The following is a 24,920-nucleotide window of genomic DNA, read 5'->3' as shown; positions in this document are numbered from 1 at the left end:
TGTAGCTGTCCAGTTTTCCCAGCACCACTTATTGAAGAGACTGTCTTTTCTCCATTGTATATCCTTGACTTCTTTGTCATAGATAAGTTGACCATAGATGCGTAGGTTTATCTCTGGGCTTTCTATCCTGTTCCATTGATCTATATTTCTGTTTTTGTGCCAGTACCATATTGTCATGATTACTGTAGATTATAGTATAGTCTGAAGTCAGGGAGTCTGATTCCTCCAGCTCTGTATTTTCCCCTCTAGATTGCTTTGGCTATACACGGTCTTTTGTGTCTCCTTACAAATTTTAAGATTTTTTTGTTCTAGTTCTGTAAAAAATGCCATTGGTAATTTGATAGGGATTGCATTGAATCTGTAGATTGCTTTGGGTAGTATAGTCATTTTCACAATACTGATTCTTCCAATCCAAGAACATGGTATATCTCTTCATCTGTTTGTGTCATCTTTGATGTCTTTCATCAGTGTCTTATAGTTTTCTGAGTACAGGTCTTTTACCTCCTTAGGTAGGTTTATTCCTAGGTATTTTATTCTTTTTGTTGCAGTGGTGTATGGGAATGTTTCCTTAATTTCTCTTTCTGATCTTTCGTTGTTAGTATATAGGAATGCAAGAGATGTCTGTGCATTAATTTTGTATCCTACAACTTTACCAAATTCCTTGATTAGCTCTAGTAGTTTTCTGGTGGCTTCTTTAGGATTAGTTATGTATAGTATCATGTCATGTGCAGACAGTAACAGTTTTACTTCTTCTTTTCCAATTTGAATTCCTTTTATTTCTTTTTCTTCTCTGATTGCCATGGCTAGGACTTCCAAAACTATCTTGAATAATAGTGGCGAGAGTGGACATCCTTGTCTTCTTCCTGATCTTAGAGGAAATGCTTTCAGTTTTTCACCATTGAGAATGATGTTTGCTGTGGGTTTGTCATATATGGCCTTTATTATGTTGAGGTAGGTTCCCTCTATGCTCACTTTCTGGAGAGTTTTTATCAGAAATGGGTGTTGAATTTTGTCAAAAGCTTTTTCTGCATCTATTGAGATGATCCTATGGTTTTTATTCTTCAATTTGTTAATATGGTGTATCACATTGATTGATTTGCATATATTGAAGAATCCTTGCATCCCTGGGGTAAATCCCACTTAATCATGGTGTATGATCCTTTTAATGTGTTGTTGGATTCTGTTTGCTAGTATTTTGTTGAGGATTTTTACATCTATATTCATCAGTGATATTGGTCTGTAATTTTCTTTTTTTTTTGTAGTATCTTTGTCTGGTTTTGGCATCAAGGTGATTGTGGCCTCATAGAATGAGTTTGGGAGTGTTCCTTCCTCTGAAATTTTTTGGAAGAGTTTGAGGAGGATGGGTTTTAGCTCTTTCCTAAATGTTTGATAGAATGCACCTGTGAAGCCATCTGGTCCTGGACTTTTGTTTGTTGGAAGATTTTTAATCACAGTTTCAATTTCATTACTTGTGATTGGTCTGTTCATATTTTCTATTTCTTCCTGGTTCAGTCTTGGAAGGTTATACCTTTCTAAGAATTTGTCCATTTCTTCCAAGTTGTCCATTTTATTGGCATAGAGTTGCTGTAGTAGTCTCTTACAATGCTTTGTATTTCTGTGGTGTCTGTTGTAACTTCTCCTTTTTCATTTCTAATTTTATTGATTTGAATCCTCTCCCTCTTTTTCTTGATGAGTCTGGCTAAAGGTTTATCAATTTTGTTTATCTTCTCAAAGAACCAGCTTTTAGTTTTATTGATCTTTGCTATAGTTTTCTTTGTTTCTATTTCATTTATTTCTCATCTGATCTTTATGATTTCTTTCCTTCTGCTGACTTTGCATTTTGTTTTTTCTTCTTTCTCTAGTTCCTTTAGGTGCAAGGTTAGGTTGTTTATTTGAGATTTTTCTTGTTTCTTGAGGTAGAATTGTATTGCTATAAACTTCCCTCCTTTTGTTGCATCCCATAGGTTTTGGATCATCGTGTTTTGTTGTCATTTGTCTCTAGGTAACTTTTTATTTTCTCTCTGATTTCTTCAGTGATCTCTTGGTTATTTAGTAATGTATTGTTTAGCCTCTATGTGTTTGTGTTTTTTACGTTTTTTCCCCTGTAATTTATTTCTAATTTCATAGCACTGTGGTCGGAAAAGATGCTTGATATGATTTCAGTTTTTCTTAAATTTACTGAGGCTTGATTTGTGACCCAAGAATGTTCTATCCTGCAGGATGTTCCGTGTGCATTTGAGAGGAACGTGTAATCTGCTGTTTTGGGATGAAATGTCGTATAAATATCAATTAAATGTATCTGGCCTATTGTGTCATTTAAAGCTTGTGTTTCCTTAGTAATTTTCTGTCTGGATGATCTGTCCATTGGTGTAAGTGAGGTGTTAAAGTCCCCCACTATTATTGTGTTACTGTCAGTTTCCTCTTTTAGAGCTGTTAACATTTGCCTCATGTATTGAGGTGCTCCTATGTTGGGTGCATATATATTTTTAATTGTTATATCTTCTTTTTGGATTGATCCCTTTATCTTTATGTAGTGTCCTTCCTTGTCCCTTGTAACATTCTTTATTTAAAGGTCTATTTATCTGATATGAGTATTGCTACTCCAGGTTTCTTTTGATTTCCATTTGCAAGGAATACCTTTTTCCATCCCCTCACTTTCAGTCTATATGTGTCCCTAGGTCTGAAGTCCATCTCTTGTGGACAGCATATATATGGGTCTTGTTTTTCATCCATTCAGCAAGCCTGTGTCTTTTGGTTGGAGCATTTAATCCATTCACATTAAAGTAATTATCGATATGTATGTTCCTATGACCATTTTCTTAATTGTTTTGGGTTTGTTTTTGTAGGTCCTTCTCTTGTGTTTGCCATTTAGAGAAGTTCCTTTAGCATTTGTTGTAGAGCTGGTTTCGTGGTGCTGAATTCTCTTAGCCTTTGCTTGTCTGTAAAGCTTTTGATTTCTCCATCGAATCTGAATGAGATCCTTGCCATGTAGAGTAATCTTGGTTGTAGTTTCTTCCCTTTCATCACTTTAAATATATCATGCCACTCCCTTCTGGCTTGTAGAGTTTCTGCTAATAAATCAGCTGTTGACCTTATGGGAGTTCCCTTGTGTGTTATTTGTCATTTATCCCTTGTTGTTTTTAATAATTTTTCTTTGTCTTTAATTTTTGTCAATTTGATTACTATGTGTCTCTGCATCTTTCTCCTTGGATTTATCCTGCCTTGGACTCTCTACGCTTCCTGGACTTGGGTGGCTATTTCCTTTCCCATGTTAGGGAAGTTTTCGACTTTAATCTCTTCAAATATTTTCTTGGGTCTTTTCTCTCTCTCTTCTCCTGCTGAGACCCCTATAATGCGAATGTTGTTGCATTTAATGTTGTCCCAGAGGTCTCTTAGGCTGTCTTCATTTCTTTTCATTCTTTTTTCTTTATTCTGTTCCACAGCAGTGAATTCCACCATTCTGTCTTCCAGGTCACTTATCTGTTCTTCTGCCTCTGTTATTCTGCTATTGATTCCTTCTAGTGTATTTTTCATTTCAGTTATTGTATTGTTCATCTCTGTTTGTTTTCTAGATGTTTGTTCTTTAATTCTTTTAGGTCTTTGTTAAAGATTTCTTGCATCTTCTCAATCTTTGCCTCCATTCTTTTTCCCAGGTTCTGGATCATCTTCACTATCATTATTCTGAATTCTTTTTCTGGAAGGTTGCCTATCTCCACTTCATTTAGTTGTTTTTCTGGGGTTTTATCTTGTTCCTTCATCTGGTACATAGTACTCTGCCTTTTCATTTTGTCTATCTTTCTGTGAATGTGGTTTTCGACTGTCTACTGCTTTTAAAGCATTTAGCCTGTTTTCATTTGAAGTATGAAGTGAGAGCTGCTTTTTGTTTCCATTTGACGTGGTGGACATTGCTGGGTATTTGGAGTTAGATTGGCAAGCAGGATGCTACTTCTTATGATCCTCTGTCCTCAGTATCTACTTAGCACAGAAATTGGCAGAAAGATCTAGTCACTAATCCTGGAAGAAAGGAGGGAGTGTAGGGCAGCATATTTTGTTGTTTCCATCAGCAGACCTGCCCAGGCCTGCCCAGGATCACTGGCAGAGTGTGAGGGAATGAGGTAGAGTGATGCCTTGGGCAATCATTCATTCACAAATATTTATTGAACACCTACTGGGTGCAGACACTGCTCTGGAGATAAAAATAGTATATAAGAAAGACAAAGTCTGTTCTCATGGAGCTCACTCTTTCTTGGAAGGAGATATATTTGTTTTGTCTCCTGTGTCAGGTGATGAGAAGTACTATAATGAAAAATAAGGTAGGTTAAGAGACGACTGCAGTAGTTGGAAACAAGCTGGACATAGTGCTACGTATCGTCAAAGTTTAGTCTCTCTCTGGTTTCCAGCAGAGAAATATGGCCAGAGTGGGTATGGTATTGGGCCAAAAAAAAGACGTTCCTTTGGAGGAACAGGATTACATATTGAATAACTTGATCTTAAAGGATTTCTTTCATGCAGAATCTCTTTGTTATACTTCACATAGTTCCCAAACATGATTTACAATGACTTATAAAATATAGTACCAAGTGATGAGAAATAAGTGAAGAAATACAAGCAAAGGGAAAATAAAGTTCATTTCTTTCATCATTGTGTTCCAGAATTGTTTAGATTTGGTAGCAGGGGAAGAAGGATGTGTGGTGATAAAAAATGTGGTAATTCATGCTCAGGCTTCATTACTTAAAAGGTGACAAAATAAATTTTTGATGCCTCAGAAAGTTATAACTTTTTTGGGTCTGTGTTTAAAGAGTCAATTTTATTTGACAGGAAAAAATAGTCTCTATACTAAAGATGTATATGAAAATTATCTCCTGAGTTCAAAGAAATTTAATAGTATTTTTTAGGTCAGTATGAAGTGCATTAAATGTTAACAGAGATCAAAAGCCTAATTCCAGGGTCAAATAATATTGTATAAATAAAAATTGGTGAGAATTTAAGTTTGGACTCATACTGGCTGGGAAAATATACAAATCCAAATTAAAATTTACAGCATACAAGTGTTGTGCAGAGGTGATTTTGATTACCTATTTTTATTGGCTTGTTTGTTTTCTTATTGTTGAGCTTTGAGGGTTCTTTACATAACCTGGATATATGTCCTGTGTCAGAAATGTGATTTTCAAATAAATTCTCTCAGTCTGTGCCTTATCTTTTTATTCCCATAGCAGTGTCTTTCTCAGGGCAAAAGTTTTTAACTTTAGTAAACCAATGTATCAATCTTTCTATGGATTAGACTTTTGTTGTTGTATCTAAGATTCTTTGCTGAACTACAAGTCTTGAAACTTTTCTACATTTTCTTCTAGAAGTTTCATAGTTCTGTGTTTTACACTTAGGTTTATGATCCATTTTGGGTTAATTTTTATATAAGGTATAAACTATGAGTCAAAAATTATTATTATTATTTTTTTGGCATGTGGAATTCCAGTTGTTCCAGCACCATTTGTTGAAAAGACTATGCTTTCCCTAGAATTGTATGGACATTTTTGTAGAAAATCAATTGGCCATAATCGTAAGGATTTATTTCTGGATTCTCAATTTTATTCCATTGATCTATACGCCTACTTTGTGCCAACACTACACTGGCTTGATGCTGTGACTTTATAATAAATTTTGAAAATAGGTAGTATAAATCCTCCAATTTTATTTCTTTTCAAAATTGTTACGGCTCTCCTAGTTCCTTGGCCTTTTCATATAGGTTGTAGAGTCAGCTTGTCAATATCTATAAAAAGTTCTGCTGGGATTTTAATGGGCTTGCATTGAATCTATAGATTCGTTTAGGAAGAATTGATATCTTTACAATATTGAGTATTCCAATCCATTAACACAATATTGTTTATCACTTTGTTTATTATTTCTGTTTTCATTTTTTTATCAGCATTTGGTAGTTTTCAGGATAGAGATCTTCCACATGTTTTGTTAGGTTTTTACTTTAGTATTTCATTTGGGGGTTGTTCTTGTTGCTAATATATAGAAATACAATTGATTTTTGTATTTTGACATTGTATTCTGTTACCTCTCTGAAGTCACTTATTTGTTCTAGGAGGTTTATTTATAGATTTTTTGGGATTTTCTACACAGACGGTCATGTTATCTGTGAATAATGACAGTTTTATTTTTTTCCCTTCTAATCTGGATGCCTTTTATTTCTTTTTCTTGCCTTATCCTACTGGCTAAGTATTGTAGTACAATGTTTAAAAGGAGTGGTGAGAGAGAACATCCTTGCCTTGTTTCTTATAATAGGGGAGAAGTAATCTTTCACTGTGAAGTATGTTAGCTGAGAATTTTTATAGGTGCCCCATGAGGTTAAGGAATTTCACTTGTATCCCTAGTTTACTGAGAGTTTTTATTATGAATGGATTTTGAATTTTGTTGTATGCTTTTTCTCCATCTATTGACAGGATCATGTGATTTATTCATATTTACTATGGTGAATGACATTGATTGATTTTCAAATGTTGAACCAGCTTTGTATTCTTGGGATGAACCCTACTTGGTTGTAATGTATTTTTGGAAGAGACTGTGTAAGATTGCTATTTTTTCCTCCTTCAATATTTGGTAGAGTTCATTAGTGAAACCATCTAGGCCTAGAGTTTTCTTTGATGGAAGGTTTTTAAACTACAAATTTAACTTCTTTAATAGATACAGGACAATTCAGGTTATCCAGTTTTTCTTGATAAGTTTTGATTGTTTATATCTTTCAAGGAATTGGTCTTCTTCACCTAAGTTGTCAAATTTATGGATATAGAATTGTTTGTGGTATTCTCCTATTATTCATTTAATGTCTTTGGGGTCTGTAGAGATGTTCCCCCTTTCATTCCTGATATTGGTAATTTGTGTCTTCAATCATTTTCTTAGTCTGTCTAGAAGTTCATCAACTTTATTGATCTTTCAAAGATCCAGATTTTGGTTTCATTAATTTTGTCTGTTTTTCTGTTTTCAAGTTTATTCATGTATGCCCTTTTTATTTCCTTCACCTTGCTTTGGGTTTAATATGCTCCTATTTTCTTAAGGGGTAAGCTTATATTACTGATCTGAGATTTTTCTTCTGTTTTAATATAAGCATTTAGTGCTATACATTTACCTTGAACCACCGCTTTAGCCTGCATTCAACAATTTTGATATGTGCATATTCATTTTTATTTATTTAAAATTAAAATATTTAAAATTTCCCTTGAGACTTCCTCTTGACCCATGTGTTATTTCAAAATATGTCATTTACTTTTCAAATACTTGGGAATTTTCCAGAAGTCTTCTTGTTATCGATTTCTAGTTTAATTCTCTTATTGTCCCATAATATTTTTTTTAAATTTTATTTATTTATTTATTTTTGGCTGTGTTGGGTCTTCGTTGCTGTATGCGGGCTTTCTCTAGTTGCGGTGAGCGGGGGCTACTCTTCGTTGTGGTGCGCAGGCTTCTCATTGTCGTGGCTTCTCTTGTTGCGGAGCACGGGCTCTAGGTGCACAGGCTTCAGTAGTTGTCGCATGTGGGCTCAGTAGTTGTGGCTTGCGGGCTCTAGAGGTCAGGCTTAGTAGTTGTGGTGCACTGGCTTAGTTGCTCTGCGGCATGTGGGTTCTTCCCGGGCCAGGGCTTGAACCCATGTCCCTTGCATTGGCAGGCAGATTCTTAACCACTGTGCCATCAGGGAAGCACTGTCCCATAATATAATTTGCATGATTTTTATTCTTTTAAATTTGTTCACATTTGTTTTATGGCCCAGAATATGGTTTATCTTGGTGAATGTTCAGTGTGCACTTGAAAAGAATGTGTATTCTGCTATTGTTGGGTAGAATGTTCTGGAAGTATTAGGTCACGTTGCCTGATAGGTTTGTTCAAGTCTCCTGTGTCCTTATTGATTATGTATCTACTTGTTTTATCAATAACAGAGAGGCATGTTACAATAGAATCTCCAACTACAATTGTCAGTTTTAAAATTTCTTGTTTCAGTTCTGTCACTTTTTGATTCATGTATTTTGACCATCTGTTCTTAAGTGCAACTTTAATAATATAATAACTAGTTATTTTACCAGTGAAAGCAAGTTTATTCTGGAATAGCCAAAGGAATTGCAATTCAGGATATGTGAACTATGGTATACCATAGGCAAATCCACATACAAGGAAGGGGAACTTGCTTTTATAGGGAAAAGCGAAACTTGGAAGGAGCTGTAATACCCAAAGAGTCCTGTTGCAGGAAACTGGGAGTCCAGTGTATGGAGGCTTCTCATTGGTTGGGCTGCTACAGTGTCTGATTGGTTGGGCTGCCTTCCAGCAGAGAGAAGCAGCAGCAATACCTCCCTGTTTGGAGTAATAGATGGTGCATGGTGGGCCCTGAGAGCTCCCCCTACAGGCCATCCCAACTCCAGTTTTAGCAGAGGTTTCTTTAATTCCACAGTGCATACACATTTAGGATTGTTATGTCCTCTTGGAAAATTGATCCTGTTCTCATTATATAATATTCCTCTTTATCCTGGTTAATATTCCTTGTTCTGGGGTCTACTTTGGGTGTTAATAATATAGCTACTCCAGCTTTCTTTTGCTTAGTGTTTGCAGCCATATCTTTTCCTAGTCTTTTCATTTTAACCTGTCTGTGTCTGTATATTTAAGGAACATTCCTTGTAGACCTCAGATAGTTGGGTCTTACTTTTTAAATCAATCTAACAATATCTGTCTTTTAACTGGTGTATTAGACCATTCACATTTACTGTGGTGTTAATATGGCTTAATTAAAAACCTACCATCTTGGTAGTTATTTTCTCTCTGTTCCATTTTTCCCTATTACCTGAGCATTTCTTGATTCCCTTTTATCTCCACTTCTTATTTATGCTTCTTTAACATTTTTAGTGATTCCCCTAGAGTGAGTGTTTATTTATATCTATATATCTTTAATTAATCAGAGTCTACTTTCAAGTAATATTACACTGTTTCATGTGTAGTCTAAGGAACTTTCAACAGTACATTTCCAACCCTTCTCTTCCATCCTTTGTGTTATTGTTATCATTTTTCTTCTACATATGCTGTAAACAAAATATTGTTACTGTTTTTGTTTTAGACGGGGGCGGGAGGGGAGAAGGGTCAGGGAGGGGGGGTGGTCAGCAAACCTTTTTTTTGTAAAGGCCCAGAAAGTAAATATTTTGCTCTGAGGCCACATATGGTCTCTGCTGCATATTCTTTTTTTTCTGAAACAACACTTTAAAAATACAAAAACCATCCTTAGCTCACAGGTCATGCAAAAACAGACTGCAGGCTGCATTTGGTTTGCAGGCCATAGTTTGCTGATTTTCTTTAAACATTGTTACCTTTTATAGCAATTAAATATCAGAAAAAGAAGAATTGTATTTGACATTCATTTGTTCCATTTCTAACACTTTTCATTTCTTTGGGTAGATCCAAAGTTCTGTCTGGCATCATATTCCTTCTGACTATAAAACCTCATTTAGTATTTCTTGTAGCGTAGGTCTTTTGGTAATGAATTCTTTCAGTTTTTGTTTGCCTATTGCAGTTATTTCTCCTTCATTTTTGAAAGACATTTTCACTAAGTATAGAATTCTGTGTTGACAGTTTATTTCTTTCAGTACTTCGAAGATGTTGCTTCATTGTCTTACTTGCATGCCTTCTGACAAGGTGTCTTCTGAAATTTTTATCTTCGTTCCTTTGTATTTAATGTTTCATTTTTTCCCGCTGGGTTTGAGACTTTCTTTCTTTTTTTTTTTTAGCTTTCAAAAACTTTTAAAAATATTATAAAGTTTTATAAAATGTCACAAAATACTAGTTAAATCAGTCAGATATTTTGAGTAAGCTTGCAGTTTACTACAAATGTCAAGTATTACAAATGCTTGTGGATTTTTATTTATAGGAATTTCCTGAGGATTTCATTTCTACATATATAAAACCCCTTCACCATGTCCAATATGAACTGTTTCTTTAAAGTTCTCTCATTTAAACATTTAAAATTGCTGTACCATTTAAATTGCTTCAATTTAAGTATTTAGTGATACTTCTTTATATAAAAATACAGATACATAAAACAAAATAGCACCTATCATTTAGATTTTGGAAAGAAATGCAGCTTTTTAGTTAGCATTGAGGCAAAGCAGGGCATCTGCTTCTTTCCAATTGCACTTGGTTCTCTGCAGATATCCACTCGGCACTGAGAAACTTGCCTGTTCACCAGCGTGAGGAGTTCTGTGAACTCTAAGGAGGAGCCGAATTTTCCCAGCATCTCGCACAAATCTTGAATGTACCATGAGCCATTCACAGGTTCCCGATGAAAATAAGCTTCTGCCACAGAGTAACACATGAGGAAGTCTGCTCCAGCAGGGAGTGTATAAACTAAGGCTGCATCCACCTGGGTTAGGTTGACATCCAGCTTGTCTCTCTGATGATCCACTACATCCAAAGGCATGACTGGTACATCATGCTTGTTTCCCCGACATGCCTGAATGACAAATATCTTGGGTTTTCCAACCAGGCTCTGACACTTGTCTCCTTTGAACAAGCCAGTCAGTGTCTGAATTTCAATTTTGGCATCATATACATAGATGTGGTTGCCTTCACCATGACTCAGGAAAACGCACAAAAAGCAGTTGGCGTCTGCGTGGCTAGCGGTTGATGCCTTATGAATTTTGAGCAGTAGTTCTTCTGCTTTAAGATCATCAAAGCATTTCACTTCCAGTCCTAGATCTGAAAACCTGCACTTAAGATTGTCTCTGTCGGCGCTGGTGCCCTGCCTGTCTGGCAGGGTTAAGTGCAGAAGATGCTCTCATGATTGAAGATTAAAGCAATTCCTCTCCTCTTAGGGTCCCTTTTGTACGTTTCTGCCATATCGAACACTTCTCTGTTTATGAAAAGTTTAAAAACAATCACTTAAGTCATATTAAATAATGAACTCCTCCAAGCCCAAGGTCAACATATAGAGTAGATAGAGGTCTGCTGCATCCTCCTCCTCTGCCAGGCAGACAGACCACTGGTGTGCCCCAGGAAAGCCTCCCAGCCATACTGGCAAGGAAAGTCGTGAAATATTGGTTTGGCCAAAAAGTTCCTTTTGTATTTAAGTAAAAAGACACATTTTCCATTTTCACCAATAACTTTATTGAACAACGTATTCACCGTTTTGTTCCATTACCTTCTGCCATTTCTCAGGCTACTTCAATTCCATCTTCCCAAAACTTTTTATCTTTTTGAGCAAAGAACTGTTCCGGGTGCCTTTTACAGTCTTCCAGGAAATTGAAATTTTTTCCATTAAGAGAATTTTGTAAAGACCGAAATAAATGGAAATCCGAAGGTGCAATGTCTGGTGAATATGGCGGATGAATCAGAACTTCCCAGACAAGCTGTAAGTTTTTGCCTGGTCATCAAAGAAACATGCAGTCTTGCGTTATCCTGATGCAAGATTATGCGTTTTCTGTTGACTAATTCCAGACACTTTTCATCGAGTGCTGCTTTCAGTTGGTCTAATTGGGAGCAGTACTTGTTGGAATGAATCGTGTCATTTTCCAGAAGGAGCTCATAATAGAGGACTCCCTTCCAATCCCACCATATACACAACATCACCTTCTTTGGATGAAGACTGGCCTTTGGTGTGGTTACAGGTGGTTCCTTTTGCTTGCCCCACAATCTCTTCCGTTCCACATTATTGTACAGTATCCACTTTTCATCACCCATTGCAATTTGTTTTAAAAATGGAATGTTTTCATTACGTAAAGAATCACATGTGGAAATATGGTCAAGAAGTTTTTTTTCACTTATGTGGAACCCAAACATCAAAGTGATTAACATAACCAAGTTGGTGTAGATGATATTCAGTGCTTGATTTGGATATTTTGAGTATGTTGGCTATCTCCTGCGTGGTATAACGTTGATTGTCCTCAATTAATGTCTTGATTTGATCGCTCTCAACTTCAACTGGTCTACCTGATCATGGAGTATCATTCAGTGAGCAGTCTCCAGCGTGAAGCTATGCAAACCACTTTTGACACGTTTGATCAGTCACAGCACCTTCTCCATACACTGCACAAATCTTTTTTTGCGTTTCGGTTGCGTTTTTACCCTTCTCATGGGGAAGGCATCTGTTTCTGTCATGTTTTGTTCACCTGCACTGCGAGCCCCACGGAGCCCTGGCACTGAGCTCATTGCAGCTGAGTGCGCAGCACTGATGCCCAGGCGGCCTCCACTTCCTGCAGCCGGGCCACAGCCCACCGAGATTTTCTTTATGTCTTTGATTTGCAGCCTCTGATATGCCTGTGTGTGTGTGTGTGTGTGTGTGTGTGTGCGCGCGTGTGCGTGCATGCGCACACACACGCACATGTGCACATGCCTGCACATGCTTAGTTTTTATTCTCTGTAGCGCTTTTGAGTTTTTGGTTCTGTGGTTTGGTATCTATCATTAAGTTTAGAAAATTCTCAGCAGTTATTTCTTCAAATATTTCTTTTGCCCTATTCTCTTTCTTTTCTCCTTCTGAAATTTCAACTACACCTAGGTTAGGACTTTTGGTATTATTCCACGGCTATTGGACACTTTGGTTTTGCTTCATTCTTCTTTTTGTTTCTCCTTATTTTAGTTGGGGATTTCTGTTGACCTATTTTCAAGTTCACTGATTCTTTCCTTGGATGTGTCACATCTACTGAAGAATGCCTGTTGAGAGCATTCTTCATTTCTGTTACTGTGTTTAGCCTTTCCAGCATTTCCATTTGATTCTTTCTTATAGTTTCTATCTGTTTAAAAATATGCATTTGATCTTTCATGTTGCCCACCCTTTCAATTAGGGTCTTTTACCATTAATTACAGTTATTTTAAATTCTGTGTCTGATAGCTTCCCCATATGTGTCATATCTGAGTCTGGTTCTGTTAATGGCTGTGTCTTTTGGCAGTGTTGTTTGTTCTTGCTTTTTGTATGCTCTGTAATGTTTTGTCAAGACATGGACATCTTGTGTAGGACATTAGAGACTGAGATAAATAGTTTTTATTCCTGGAAATGGAATGCCTTTCTATTTCTGCTAGCCCTTTAGTGTGGGGAATTGATCATTCTGGTCAGGAGTTGACTGGATTTGAGGTGTGTTGTTGGTGAGCCTATCCTCAGGGCACCACAGACTTCAGATTCCTCTAGTGACACCTTGAGTTTAGAGTTGGGGCTGGTTTGCTGAAGGGCTTTTCTCATTGTTTCAGTGTCAGCCTTAGGTCTTCCTTCTGCACTGTGCCTCAGAGTGGTCGGTCTCCATGCTCTTTCAACTCTCCCATCAGTGTTCCGTTGTTATTTGTTACTTGATGCTTGTTATCCACTGTCCAGGTGCATCTGCTTCAGGTAAACAAGTGCTCATGTCTTGTTTCTTCCTGCAGGTGCCTGGTTCTCCTCAGATTCTGGGCTAGTTTGTTCCACTGAGACCTCAGCTGTCTAATGGATTCAAGAAAGATATGAACTTGTAGTTGATCTGACTTTTTATTTGTAAGCATGGGAGTGATGTTCTTTTCAGCTCTCTACACCCTGAGCAGAATTCAAAAGCCATGATTTGATGTTTTCCAGCTCTTTCTTTTTATTCATGTAAAATCCTGGAGCTATTTTCCTTCCCTCTATGCTTCATAAAATGTCATTTTTACATTTTATACATATAAATCAGGGGTTTGCAATTCTTACCTGGGAAACAGAAATAAAATACAAGTCTTGGGCCCTAGTGTTTTAATTGATATATGTTGGGATCCAGGCATGGGTATCTTTTACAAGCTCCCCAGATGATTCTGATGTATCCCTAGGTTGAGAACCCTTAGTCTAAGTATCACTTATAACTTTTCCTTTCACAGAGATGCTGTTGCAATATAAATGAAATATAAATGAAATTTCAGGCTGTGTACATTCACCCCTGTGACTTTGTGGAGTTGTTTCCCTCCTAATTGTTCTTTCAGTGGCAGTTAAGTGCCTGTGATCCAGACCGACGTCTCATAGAATGGGGAGGAAACTTGGAGTTCTTCCTATTTAACTTTCCACTAACGTGAATATCCTCCTTGACAATCTATGGCTTTGATGCTGCTTGGGGTCTTTCAGGGGCTAGAACCTGTCTGCCATTCACAATAATATAGCCCATTGTGAGACAGTTTCACTTGTTTGAGGTATTTTCCTTCTATTGAATTGAAATTTGTCCTTTTATAAGCTACCAAATAATTTGTCTAGTTCACAGCCTTGCAAACTGTTTTGAAAAAAATCCATTTGTTTGACCCAGTGCACATGCCTGTGCACATACACACACACACACTCATTTGCATGACAAGCATTTTATGAAGCAGCACTTACCGTAAGTCTTCTACCTCTAGATTGGTTTCATGACTACCTATGGGTTGCTTTTTGCAGTATGAAAAATGCTTATCCTGCCCATCTTCCCCTAGACAAGCTTTCAAAGCTGTCACGACAGCTCTCCTGGCTCCTCAGGGTTTTCTTGTGCCTGGTGTAATGCTGGTTCCTTTGACTATGGTTCAGCTTCCTCACTGCCCTGGCCAGAGTCATGCACTAGGTGGGCTTCAGTGTGTGGAGTCTTCTGCAAATGAACAGCCTAGTTCAGAGGCCAGGGCTCTGCAAGTGGCAGATCAATTCAGAGTAGAGGAAGGTCTCTTGTCTTTTTCTAGACATCATTTCTAGTCATGTGGCCCAAATTCAGTGGAATGTAAATTGAAGCCATCTCTTGAGGAACATTGTTGATGGCTTTTCTTTGCAGTTTATGTGTCCTCTCACATTTTTCATATTAATAACACGTTATTCTAATTAGCTACATATGCATCTTCAATTTCCAAGAGACTGTGAACTCCTTAGATGTCAAGAAGAATATTTCCTTCTTTTTCTCCATTGTGATCAGCACAAAAAATTTAGTTTATTAAACTAACGTTAGAAAACGTGTTCCCAGTCAAGAAACTTTGGACTTTTAGCACTGTTGCTTTGCTAACAGTTGTGCTACCGACCTTACCTATAACTTACCAAGGGGGCAGTGGACAACCTGGGAATTTAGATGAACTTGTCACCTTGGTACTCATGCACAAGGCACTGTGGCCGGTGCTGGGTGAGATGCCCAATATTTCACAGCCTACAGCCTGGTTGGGGACACATGCATGCAGGATGAGTGTCGGTGAGTTGTGTAGTGGGAATGTGTTCTTAGAGGTCACAGATGAAACAAAGGTCACACAGCTTGTCAGGAAAGACTTGATTTTGGCCTTGAAGGTAAGCATCAGACATATGGAATGGAAGGTATTTAGGGTTGGAGAGGATTTGGAAGGAGAAGAATGCTATTTTAATAGTCTCCGAAGTTCTACAAAATCTTTGCTCTCTCTAGGAGTGGCTTGGATCTGAGAGAAACTGTAGGTAAGATACAGAGGGAAATCTAATTTAAATTCTTTCTGTAGGAAGGATAGACATTAACCGAAGGTAATAGGCTCAGTTTTCCTCACCCCTGTCCGCAATGTCTGAGTCTTCAGGGACTCTGACAGATTTAGTTTGGAAGTGACTTCTTGTCATGGTGAGGGTTCAGCTTGCCAGGGGCCACCTCAGGGCTGTTAGTTTAGCTCTGCCTCTTTGTGGCTTCCATCAACTTTTAGAGCAACCATTCATAGCCATTGACCTAATTTTTTCTACTTTCTCTTCTTAGAGGGCTCTTAAAAGATGTATTATTAGGAAACGTACATTCTCAAACTATGTCACATCTACCACTCCTCAAGATCCACTGCATCTGTGAGACAATCTTCTGAGTATTCTTGTGAAACAGTGACACCATCAAAATATTGCATAAAAATCAGATATTGTATCGTTGGTGCCTTACTGAAAACATCCCATTCATCTGGGGGCTGTTTTGCTATGGTAGGAAAATAGGGATGGAAGTACATTATGAAAAAAATACCAGGCACTGTGTGTGTGGTATTTGTTCCTCAGTGAGATATGGGGACCACAGCTCTTAAGCAACTACAAGAGTAGTTAGAACAAAGATAAGGGCTATGAGTAATCCCCCGATGTCTTGCTCTACAGGGCAGGTATTAGTGTTACTGAGAAAAGTACATCATATATTTCTCTTAGAATCTAGTGCCAGGATGGTAGTTGATCTTCTGGGAAGAACTGATAAATCAAACAGTGGAAACCTGTATAAGTCTTTATATTTCTTTGTGCCTTTGCAGCCAGGAAGCCTGGAGCCAACTGTAAAAATCCTCAACTGTCATGATAATTTTGTTTCTAGTTCTAAGGACAGAGATTTCCTGTCTTAATATGATTTCATTTTTTTAAAAAACAGTAACTTTTATTTTTTTCTTTTTACCACAGTGATACATGTTCATTATAGAAAAGGTGGAAAACAATAGGTTACCTCCTGCATCAGATATTTTCCTGTCGCATAGTAGGTGACACTGTTTATGTTTTAATCATTTTCACTTCTTCTAAGCATATGTTTGTATATATTTTTTCTTTAAAAATGAAATGGTACTTGTTACACTGTATTAAAACTTAAAAAAAAAACCTTAACCTTTATAGACATTTTCCATGTCATTAAATATTCCTGCACAGCATTATTTTTTAATGGCTAGTATAATATTCCACCATGAGGCCATATCTGGTACTTTTACCTTGAATTCAGCCTTCTGCCCCTATAAACAACTCTGTCATGTACATTCTTTTAGCTGAATCTCTGAGCATATCCGCGATTATTTCCTTAGAATAGAGTTTCAAGAAGTGACACAGTTGCTTAAAGGGCTGTAATATTTTTAAGGCTTTAGATACATCATTTCCATGTTGTCCTCCAGAAAGTATGAGCTAATCGCCTAAAGTTTGAGAGTGCCTCTTCCCCAAGCCTCTTGCAGTTCCAAAGTGATTATTGTTCAGAATCTATATCAGCAGGAAGGACTTCAGGCTGTGGCCACGTGAGGAGGTTGCACATCCTCTTCCCCAGAAAGCAACTCTGTATCTGGACAAAATGAGCAGAAATAAGTGTTCTATCACTCTGGTAATGCATCCATCACAAAACAGTCTGCGAAGCTGCCCCCGCCCTGTGGGTGCAGAGGTGTTGTCTCAGCAGGGGAGGACCAGCCCCTTTGCTGCCCAGATCAGAGGGACTCCCTGCATTTGTGCTGGGCAATGCCTGTACCCAGTGAGTGTTTTTCCAGATCCCTTCTCCCCTGTTTCAGTTTACTTTGAATCTTTAAAAAATAAAAATAACAATATTCTTTTACATTTATTGCAGAAAAAATAGAAAATAAACATAAAGAGAAGAAAATTAAAAGCACCGATAAGCCCTCCTAGTGTGTGTTCTTCTATATCAGCTCATTTCAGTAGAACTTTTGCAATGGGAATGTTCTGTGCTCTCCAGTACAGTAGCCACTGTCTTCCTGTGTTTACTGAGCACTTGATGTGGCTAGTGTAACTGAGGAAGTGAATTCTTAATTTTGGTTAATTCTTATTAATTTAAATTTAAATATCCACATTGGCTAGTGGCTATAGTGTTGGGCTGCCTAGTTCTATTATTTCTATAACATGGAGGCATGAATACATACATATGTAGTTTAAAAAAACAAAAATAGGGGCTTCCCTGGTGGCGCAGTGGTTGAGAATCTGCCTGCCAATGCAGGGGACACGGGTTCGAGCCCTGGTCTGGGAAGATCCCACATGCCACGGAGCAATTGGGCCCGTGAGCCACAATTGCTGAGCCTGTGCGTCTGGAGCCTGTGCTCCGCAACGAGAGGCCGCGATAGTGAGGGACCCGCACACGGCGATGAAGAGTGGTCCCCGCTTGCCACAACTAGAGAAAGCCCTCGCACAGAAATGAAGACCCAACACAGCCATAAATAAATAAAATAAAATAAATAATAATAATAATAAAAAATTTAAAAAAAACAAAAACAAAAAGAAAAAAAAAAACAAAAATAGGATCATACTGCCTATTGTATTTTGTATCCTCCTTTTTCTGGTTAACAGTATATCGTAAACATGATTTTAATAGGTGACGTGTTAAACTGAATGGATGTACCATAAATGGTTTAACAAAATCTCTGTTGTGCCTTCAGGATGTTCCCAATAATTTGGTATTATAAACAACATTGCAGATAATCTTTAGAGCTAAAGTTGTGACATTATTTATGGAAGGTAAATTCTTATAATTTGATTTATCAGGTAAAATTTGATACCATTTTCCAGACCTCTCTTTCAAGTTCTGCTAGTGAACATTCTTACCAGCATGAAAATATATGAAAGTATCTCACCCTTATTACTGTTAATTTTAAATTCAGATAAACACATGTGCCATAAAATTCACCCTTTTAAAGTGTACAATTCAGTGGGTTTTAGTATGTTCACAAAGTTGTGCAACCATCATCACTGTCTAATTCCAGAATGTTCTCATGACTCCACAAAGACATCTCATACCATTAACAATCACTCCCCGTTCCCTCCTTCCCTCATCCCCTGACGATCTCTAATCTGCTCCCTTTTGTATGGATTTGCCTATTCTGGACATTTCATGTAAATGGAATCATTCAGTATGCAGCCTTTTGTGTCTAGCTTCTTTAGCATAATGTTTTCAAGATTTAAGGTTCAGAAACCAGTACTTCATTCCTTTTTATGGCTGAAAAGTATCCTTATTATATGGACATACCATATTCTGTGTATCTATTCATCTTGATGGAGATTTGGGTTATTTTCACTTTTTGGCTATTACGAATAATGCTTCTATGAACATACATGTATAAATTTTTGTGTGGACATATGTTTTCATTTCTTTTGGGTATATACCTAGGGGTGGAATTGCTGGATCATATGGTAAGTCTATGTTTAACTTTTTGAGGAACTTCCAAACTATATCCAAAGCAGCTGTGCAATTTTACATTCCCACCAGCAATGTGTGAGGGTTCCAATTTCTCTACATCCTCACTGACACTTTTTATTGTCCATCTTTTTGCTTATAGTCATCTTAGTGGGTATGAAGTAGTAGCTCTTTGTGGCTTGTGTTTGGATTTTCTGCTAACTAAAGATATTGATTATCTTTCATGTGCTTATTGGCCATTTGTATATCTTCTTTGGAGAAACGTTTATTTAGATCCTTTGCCAAATTTTAATTGGGTTATTTGTCTTATTTTAGAGTTATAAGAGTTCTTTATATATTCTGGATACTAGACCCTTATCCAATATATGATTTATAAATATCTTCTCTCATTCTGTAGGTTGTCTTTTTTTTTTTTTTTAACTTTTCGGTTTGTTTGTTTGTTTGTTTATTTATTTATTTATTTATTTATGGCTGTGTTGGGTCTTCGTTTCTGTGCGAGGGCTTTCTCTAGTTGCGGCAAGTGGGGGCCACTCTTCATCGCGGTGCGCGGGCCTCTCACTGTTGTGGCCTCTCTTGTTGCAGAGCACAGGCTCCAGACGCGCAGGCTCAGTAAATTGTGGCTCACGGGCCTAGTTGCTCCGCGGCATGTGGGATCTTCCCAGACCAGGGCTTGAACCCGTGTCCCCTGCATTGGCAGGCAGATTCTCAACCACTGCACCACCAGGGAAGCCCTGTAGGTTGTCTTTTAACTTCCTTGCTAATATCCTTTAAAACATCAAAGTTTTAATTTTTATAACATCCTATTTATCTAATTTTTTTCTTTTTTAAGTTGTGCTTTTTGGGTCATATCTAAGGAACTAGTGCCTAATCCAGAATCACAAAGGTTTACTTCTAAGGGTATAGGTTAACTCTTCTATTTAGATATTTGATCTATTTTGAGTTGATTTTTGTATATGGTGTGAGTTCGGGATCCAAGTTTATTCTTTTGCATGTAACTGTCCAGTTGTCCTGGCACCATTTGTTGAGAAGAGTATTCTTTCTGCCATTGATTGTCATAGCACCCTTGTCAAAAATCACTTGACCATAAAGATATACAATTACTTCTGTACTCTGAATTCTATTCCATTGATCTATATATCTATCCTTATGCCACTACCACACAATCTTGATTGTTTTCATTTTGTAGTAGTTTTGCATTCTGGAGTGTAAGTCTTCCAACTTTGTTCTTTTTTTTCCCCAAGATTGCTTTGGTTATTCTGGGTCTCGTACATGTCCATGCAAATTTTAGGACTAGTTCGTTAATTTTTGAAAAAAAGCAAGTGGGGATTTTGATAAGGATTACATTGAATCTGGAGATCAATTTGAGGATTATTGCATTTTAACAATATTGTCTTCAAGTCATGAACACAGGATGTTTTTCCAGTTATTTAGGTCTTCTTTAATTTCTTTCAGTGATGTTTGATAGTTTTCAGTGTCCAAGTCTTGCACTTTTTAAATTAAATTTATTGCTGAGCATTTTATTATTTCAGAGGCAGTGTAAATGAAATTGTCTCAATTTCATTCTTGGATTGTCTGTTTGTAGTACATAGAAATACAATTGATTCTTGTGTTTTGATTGCATATCCTGAAACCTTGCTGAACTCATTGATTGATTCGAATAGTTTTTTACTGAATTCATTAAGATGTTCTGTATACAAGATCATCTAAAAATGGAGATAGTTTAACTTCTCTCTTTCCAATATGATACTTTTTTTTTCTTGCCTAATTGCCTTGGCTAGAAGTGACAGTACAATGTTGAATAGAAGTGATGAGAGCAGACATCATTGTCTTGTTCCTGTCTAATGTTCCTGATTAAAGAGATGGCCAGGATTATTTATGCTATTTTTCAATGATTGTTTTTATACTCTGAGAATCTGAGAGATAGGGCAGGAGTTGCTGCTTGGTTCTTCCAAGGGAAGGAGGAATAATAGACAGTCAAACAATAAAAATCCCCTTTGTCCTATGTATTGGGAAGCTTGGCATAGTAGTTACTAGAAAAGAAGTATTTTAGCTGAGGAATCTATTCGTGTAACATCTAGGTACCAAGGATTTTGATTAACATCTAATACGTAAGCATTCATTATTTAAAAATAAAACTTAAATTATCCCTACTACGGGTTCGAGCCCTGGTCTGGGAAGATCCCACATGCCGCGGAGCAACTAGGCCCGTGAGCCACAATTACTGAGCCTGCGCGTCTGGAGCCTGTGCTCCGCAACAAGAGAGGCCGTGATAATGAGAGGCCCGCGCATCGCGATGAAGAGTGGACCCCACTTGCCACAACTAGAGAAAGCCCTTGCACAGAAACGAAGACCCAACACAGCCATAAATAAATTTAAAAAATTAAATTATCCCTACTAATTTTTCCGTTCTGTCTTTCAACATATTGGACTTCCCCCTATATGCTTCAGGTACTATGCTGGGATCACAAAGATGAATTAAGTACAGGCCATGTCTTCAGGGTGCTTATGGAGAAGTCTTTTGCGGCAGACAGAAAACAGGAAGTTTAATATTCTGGCAAGTGGTTCCCATCAAAGGGTAACCAGTCAGAAGAGGTGGGCTAAACCCTTGGAATTTTGGGATCTCAGTTTGCTGATGGAACATTCACTTCTACTCCACAGAATCAAAGAATTTTAGAATTGGAGGCTTGGAAATCTTTTCATCCAACCCCACATTATTTAGCAGGAGGGACTTCTTACCTTATTCAGTAATTCCTGCTGTCTCTCGTCAGCAACTCTTCTTTCTCTGAAATGGTTTACCTCACAAACACATATACACACAGACAACACACATGGACGTACACAGGTACAATATTTTCTATAGAGAGGCAATCCACGTTCAGTCCACATCCTGGCTCCATTTGTTGTGTCTGGTTGGGGTAATATAACACCAGCCCCCGTGTTCATCTTCAGTATGACTTGTCTAGGATTCCTGCTTCACCTCGCCCTTGAAGACTACTTAGCATTGTGCTTCTGATAGGTGCTTCTGACCTGGAGCTGATAAGGACAGGGACGTTATCTGACTCCAAATCTGAGTGACCCGGAGGCTGTGGGAGGCTGCCTGTTCTGTTTAATTGTACGTTCAACTTTCTTTGTAAAGAGCACACTCCACCCATTTTAGACTTGTCAATTCCGAGGATTAACTAGGAGGCATATGAAGACATACCTGTGTGCTTACTGTGAAGTCATCTTTCTAGGAAGGAATGAAAGTAGTATTAACAGAAGCAATTAAATAGGTTCACACCTTGAAAATGTTTACAGAGGCTTTTTTTAATAAGTCAGTTCAGAATTGTGTAGAACATGTGTTTTAAAAGAAACTCTTTATTCTAGCTTTATTATATATCATTTATTATTATGATTAAAATAACATCAGGTTACTTTTTATCATTCCACTAGTAAAATGGAATGTGAACCTTATGGTATTAAGCTACTAAAGGAAATGAATCGTCCCTACAAACCTTTCAAGTTTAATTAACTTTTAAACAAATATGGAGTTCTAGTTTCCCTTTTTTTTTTTATTACAATGCATTTTTTATTTTGATTATGTGAGGGGTGAGATAAGGATGCAAAAGTGCTTTCTAGTTCACACTGTTACGGCGTATGATACAGCAACCAATTCGATCAAAAGGGAAATAGGAAAATAACTACTCTATTTGTGCCTCGTAAGTGGTTTGTAAAGTCCCCTCCAGTCCCTACGATTAAATGTTGGCATCTCTCCTTGCAGGCTGCTAAAATGAAATTAAAAAGTGGAGCAAACAGCATTTTAAAATCAAACACATATACTGTGTAGGGACAAACCCAGCAAATTGAAGAATCACAGCATTGCAGGCAATCATTTGATTCAGTGCTGTAAGAAATGCTACAGAAAGGGAACGGGCCTGGGGCAGGGGATCCTGAGAAAGTTCCAAGTCATTGAAAGGCTCTGATGAGTTGCCCCCGTTGGGGGTCAGTTGGGGTGGGGAGTGGAGGGGATGGGTTGGTAAAAAGCAGAGCTTTCCCTATTGTGTGTGATAAATGCATCAGTAAAACATACTGTCACTAAGTTACTCTTTACCTCAGTCTAAGCCCTGGAGTGGGCCTGGAACTTGCTCACGGGGAGGGAGGGTGTGGAGGGCTGTTACTAGAAAAGGGGGTGGCACCGTTTAGAGGAAAGTGTGTTTGGACTGGCAGTCAGGAGCTTGCGTCCTGTTTTTGGTCCTTCTGCCGCCTGACTGTGTGACCTTGGATGAGTCACCTTACCCTCCCTGGGCTGTGGTTTCCATGCTGCAAAATGCAAGCTTGGGCTAAATGCATGATTTGCAAACCAAATTCCCAAGCCTCCATCAAGCCAGCTCAGAGGTTGTCCCTGTACCGACAATGGGGGTTCCTGGCTCCTGCCTGCCGAAGGGAGCAGCCTCAGTCTCCTCTCGTATTTATGCTTCTGCAAGCTGTTGTTTGAACAAAGCAGTCACTAGAAAGCGAAAATTATTAGGTGGCCTGATCTCAAAGACCTTCTGGTTCTTACATTCCAGCTGTCTATAACTCTGACATCCCATCCAAGCTGAATGTGAGAGGGATCAGGAACGCCCGTTATCCCAGCCTCTCCCTGTCTTTCCCAGGAAGCACTGGGGACGAGCGTCTTTGGCATCAGAAACTGCTAATCAGTGGCCGTGAAGCTGCAGTGGGGAAAGGAACCTGCGTTTGTAGGGTTTCAGCCTCTGATTCTGGAACAGCATTTCACTCTCATGGGATATAGTTGCCCCTTTGCTCCAACCTTGGGGCCCAGCTATTGGAAGTGGCCTGGAAGCCGTGAAATTTTGAGGGCTGCTGTAGCCTCCATCCCGTGGCCCTAGTCAGCTTTCCACACGTGCTGTCAGGCTGCTGAGTCCTGAACCTTTACTGGGTGTCTCTGAGGTTAAGGCAGTAATGACCACCTGTCAGCTGCAAGCTGGGATTCTGAGCGCTGGGCCTCTCCCAAGAGTCACTTGCTAGTTGGTGTTAAATAAGCTTCTGCTGTCCCATGTCAAGGTATCACTTATCTGGTGCCTGTCTTGGGAATCTTTTCCTTTCACTCCTTAATAATGTGACTTCTTGTGCCACAGACTTTCCTCCATCCCTTTTGAAATCATAGTACGTGTACTCTTGTGTTGCCAGGAGTGAACGTTTACGAAGTAGGCCTTCAGTTTCCCTGCTGCTTGAAGCAAATATAGTGCCTTTTGTTACATGTCCCAAGACACCCTGGTGAACACAGACGCCTGTGAGGAAGGTTTGGCAGAGGAAACCATCATGAAAGACCTATTTTAATTGAGGAATAGATAGCTGGAGACCCAGGGGTGTCGAGCAGTTTAATTAATGTTGATGAGAAATGAAGACTTGCTGTTTAAAAATGAAATTGCAGACCTCCTGTCTCCATATCCATTTCTCCATCATGTCGTTGTTCCTTTCGCCTGCTTTGTGATTTAGCAAACTTTCCCAGAAAGCCCACGATGAGACCAGGCACCTTGCTGAACGCGGGGCTGCCAGAGGGGAACAAGCCCAGGCCTTGCCCTCAAGGGGCGTGTGGCCGGGCTCGGGAAGGAGCTGAGCAGTGACAGCCCGAAGGGGTCGCTGTGTGTCCAGGAAGGTCCTGGGAGTGGGGGACTCGGGGTGAGCAGCCACGTGGTCCTGGCTGGGGCAGGAGGTGTTCCTGCAGGAGGTACCCCAGGGGGGTGACCTAGAGGTGCTCCAGAAAGGGGGGAGGGCATTCCGGGGGTGGGCGCCAGGGACTGGGCGGGTTTGGTCAAGTGTAGGAGCTCAGAGTCGCTGTTGGATCCGGCCCTGAGGGAGAGAGGAGGAGGGAGCGGGGGCCTGGATGGGATAAGCAAGGATCGGGCTGGGAAGGACCTCGAATACTTTACAGTTGCGCTTGTCAGTTTGGCTTTTACCCCTGGGGCGTGGGGACCAGACGCAGAATTTGGGGCAGATTGGGAGGTATGGGAGGAGGTTTGCAAGGCTGCTGAGCATGAGGTTGACAAGCAAGGGCTCTGGGTGCAGGTGACTGGGGTTTGAATCCTGCCTTTACCATCTTCCAGCTGTGGGCAGGTTACTTAACT

The 24,920-nt window shown here is 38.8% G+C and overlaps 1 long non-coding RNA gene and 1 pseudogene across 4 annotated transcripts in view; one reads left to right on the top strand and one right to left on the bottom strand.

The window, feature by feature from the left end:
* LOC103005097 (uncharacterized) overlaps positions 1-24,920 on the top strand; it is a 228,767-nt gene that overhangs the window by 88,098 nt on the left and 115,749 nt on the right. The window lies entirely within an intron of this gene.
* On the bottom strand, positions 10,085-12,174 carry LOC103004327 (caspase-6-like; annotated as a pseudogene).

This window comes from Balaenoptera acutorostrata, chromosome 8, assembly GCF_949987535.1.
Source record: "Balaenoptera acutorostrata chromosome 8, mBalAcu1.1, whole genome shotgun sequence".
Taxonomy (NCBI): Eukaryota; Metazoa; Chordata; class Mammalia; order Artiodactyla; family Balaenopteridae; genus Balaenoptera; species Balaenoptera acutorostrata.
This window is presented reverse-complemented; position numbering and strand designations above follow the sequence as displayed.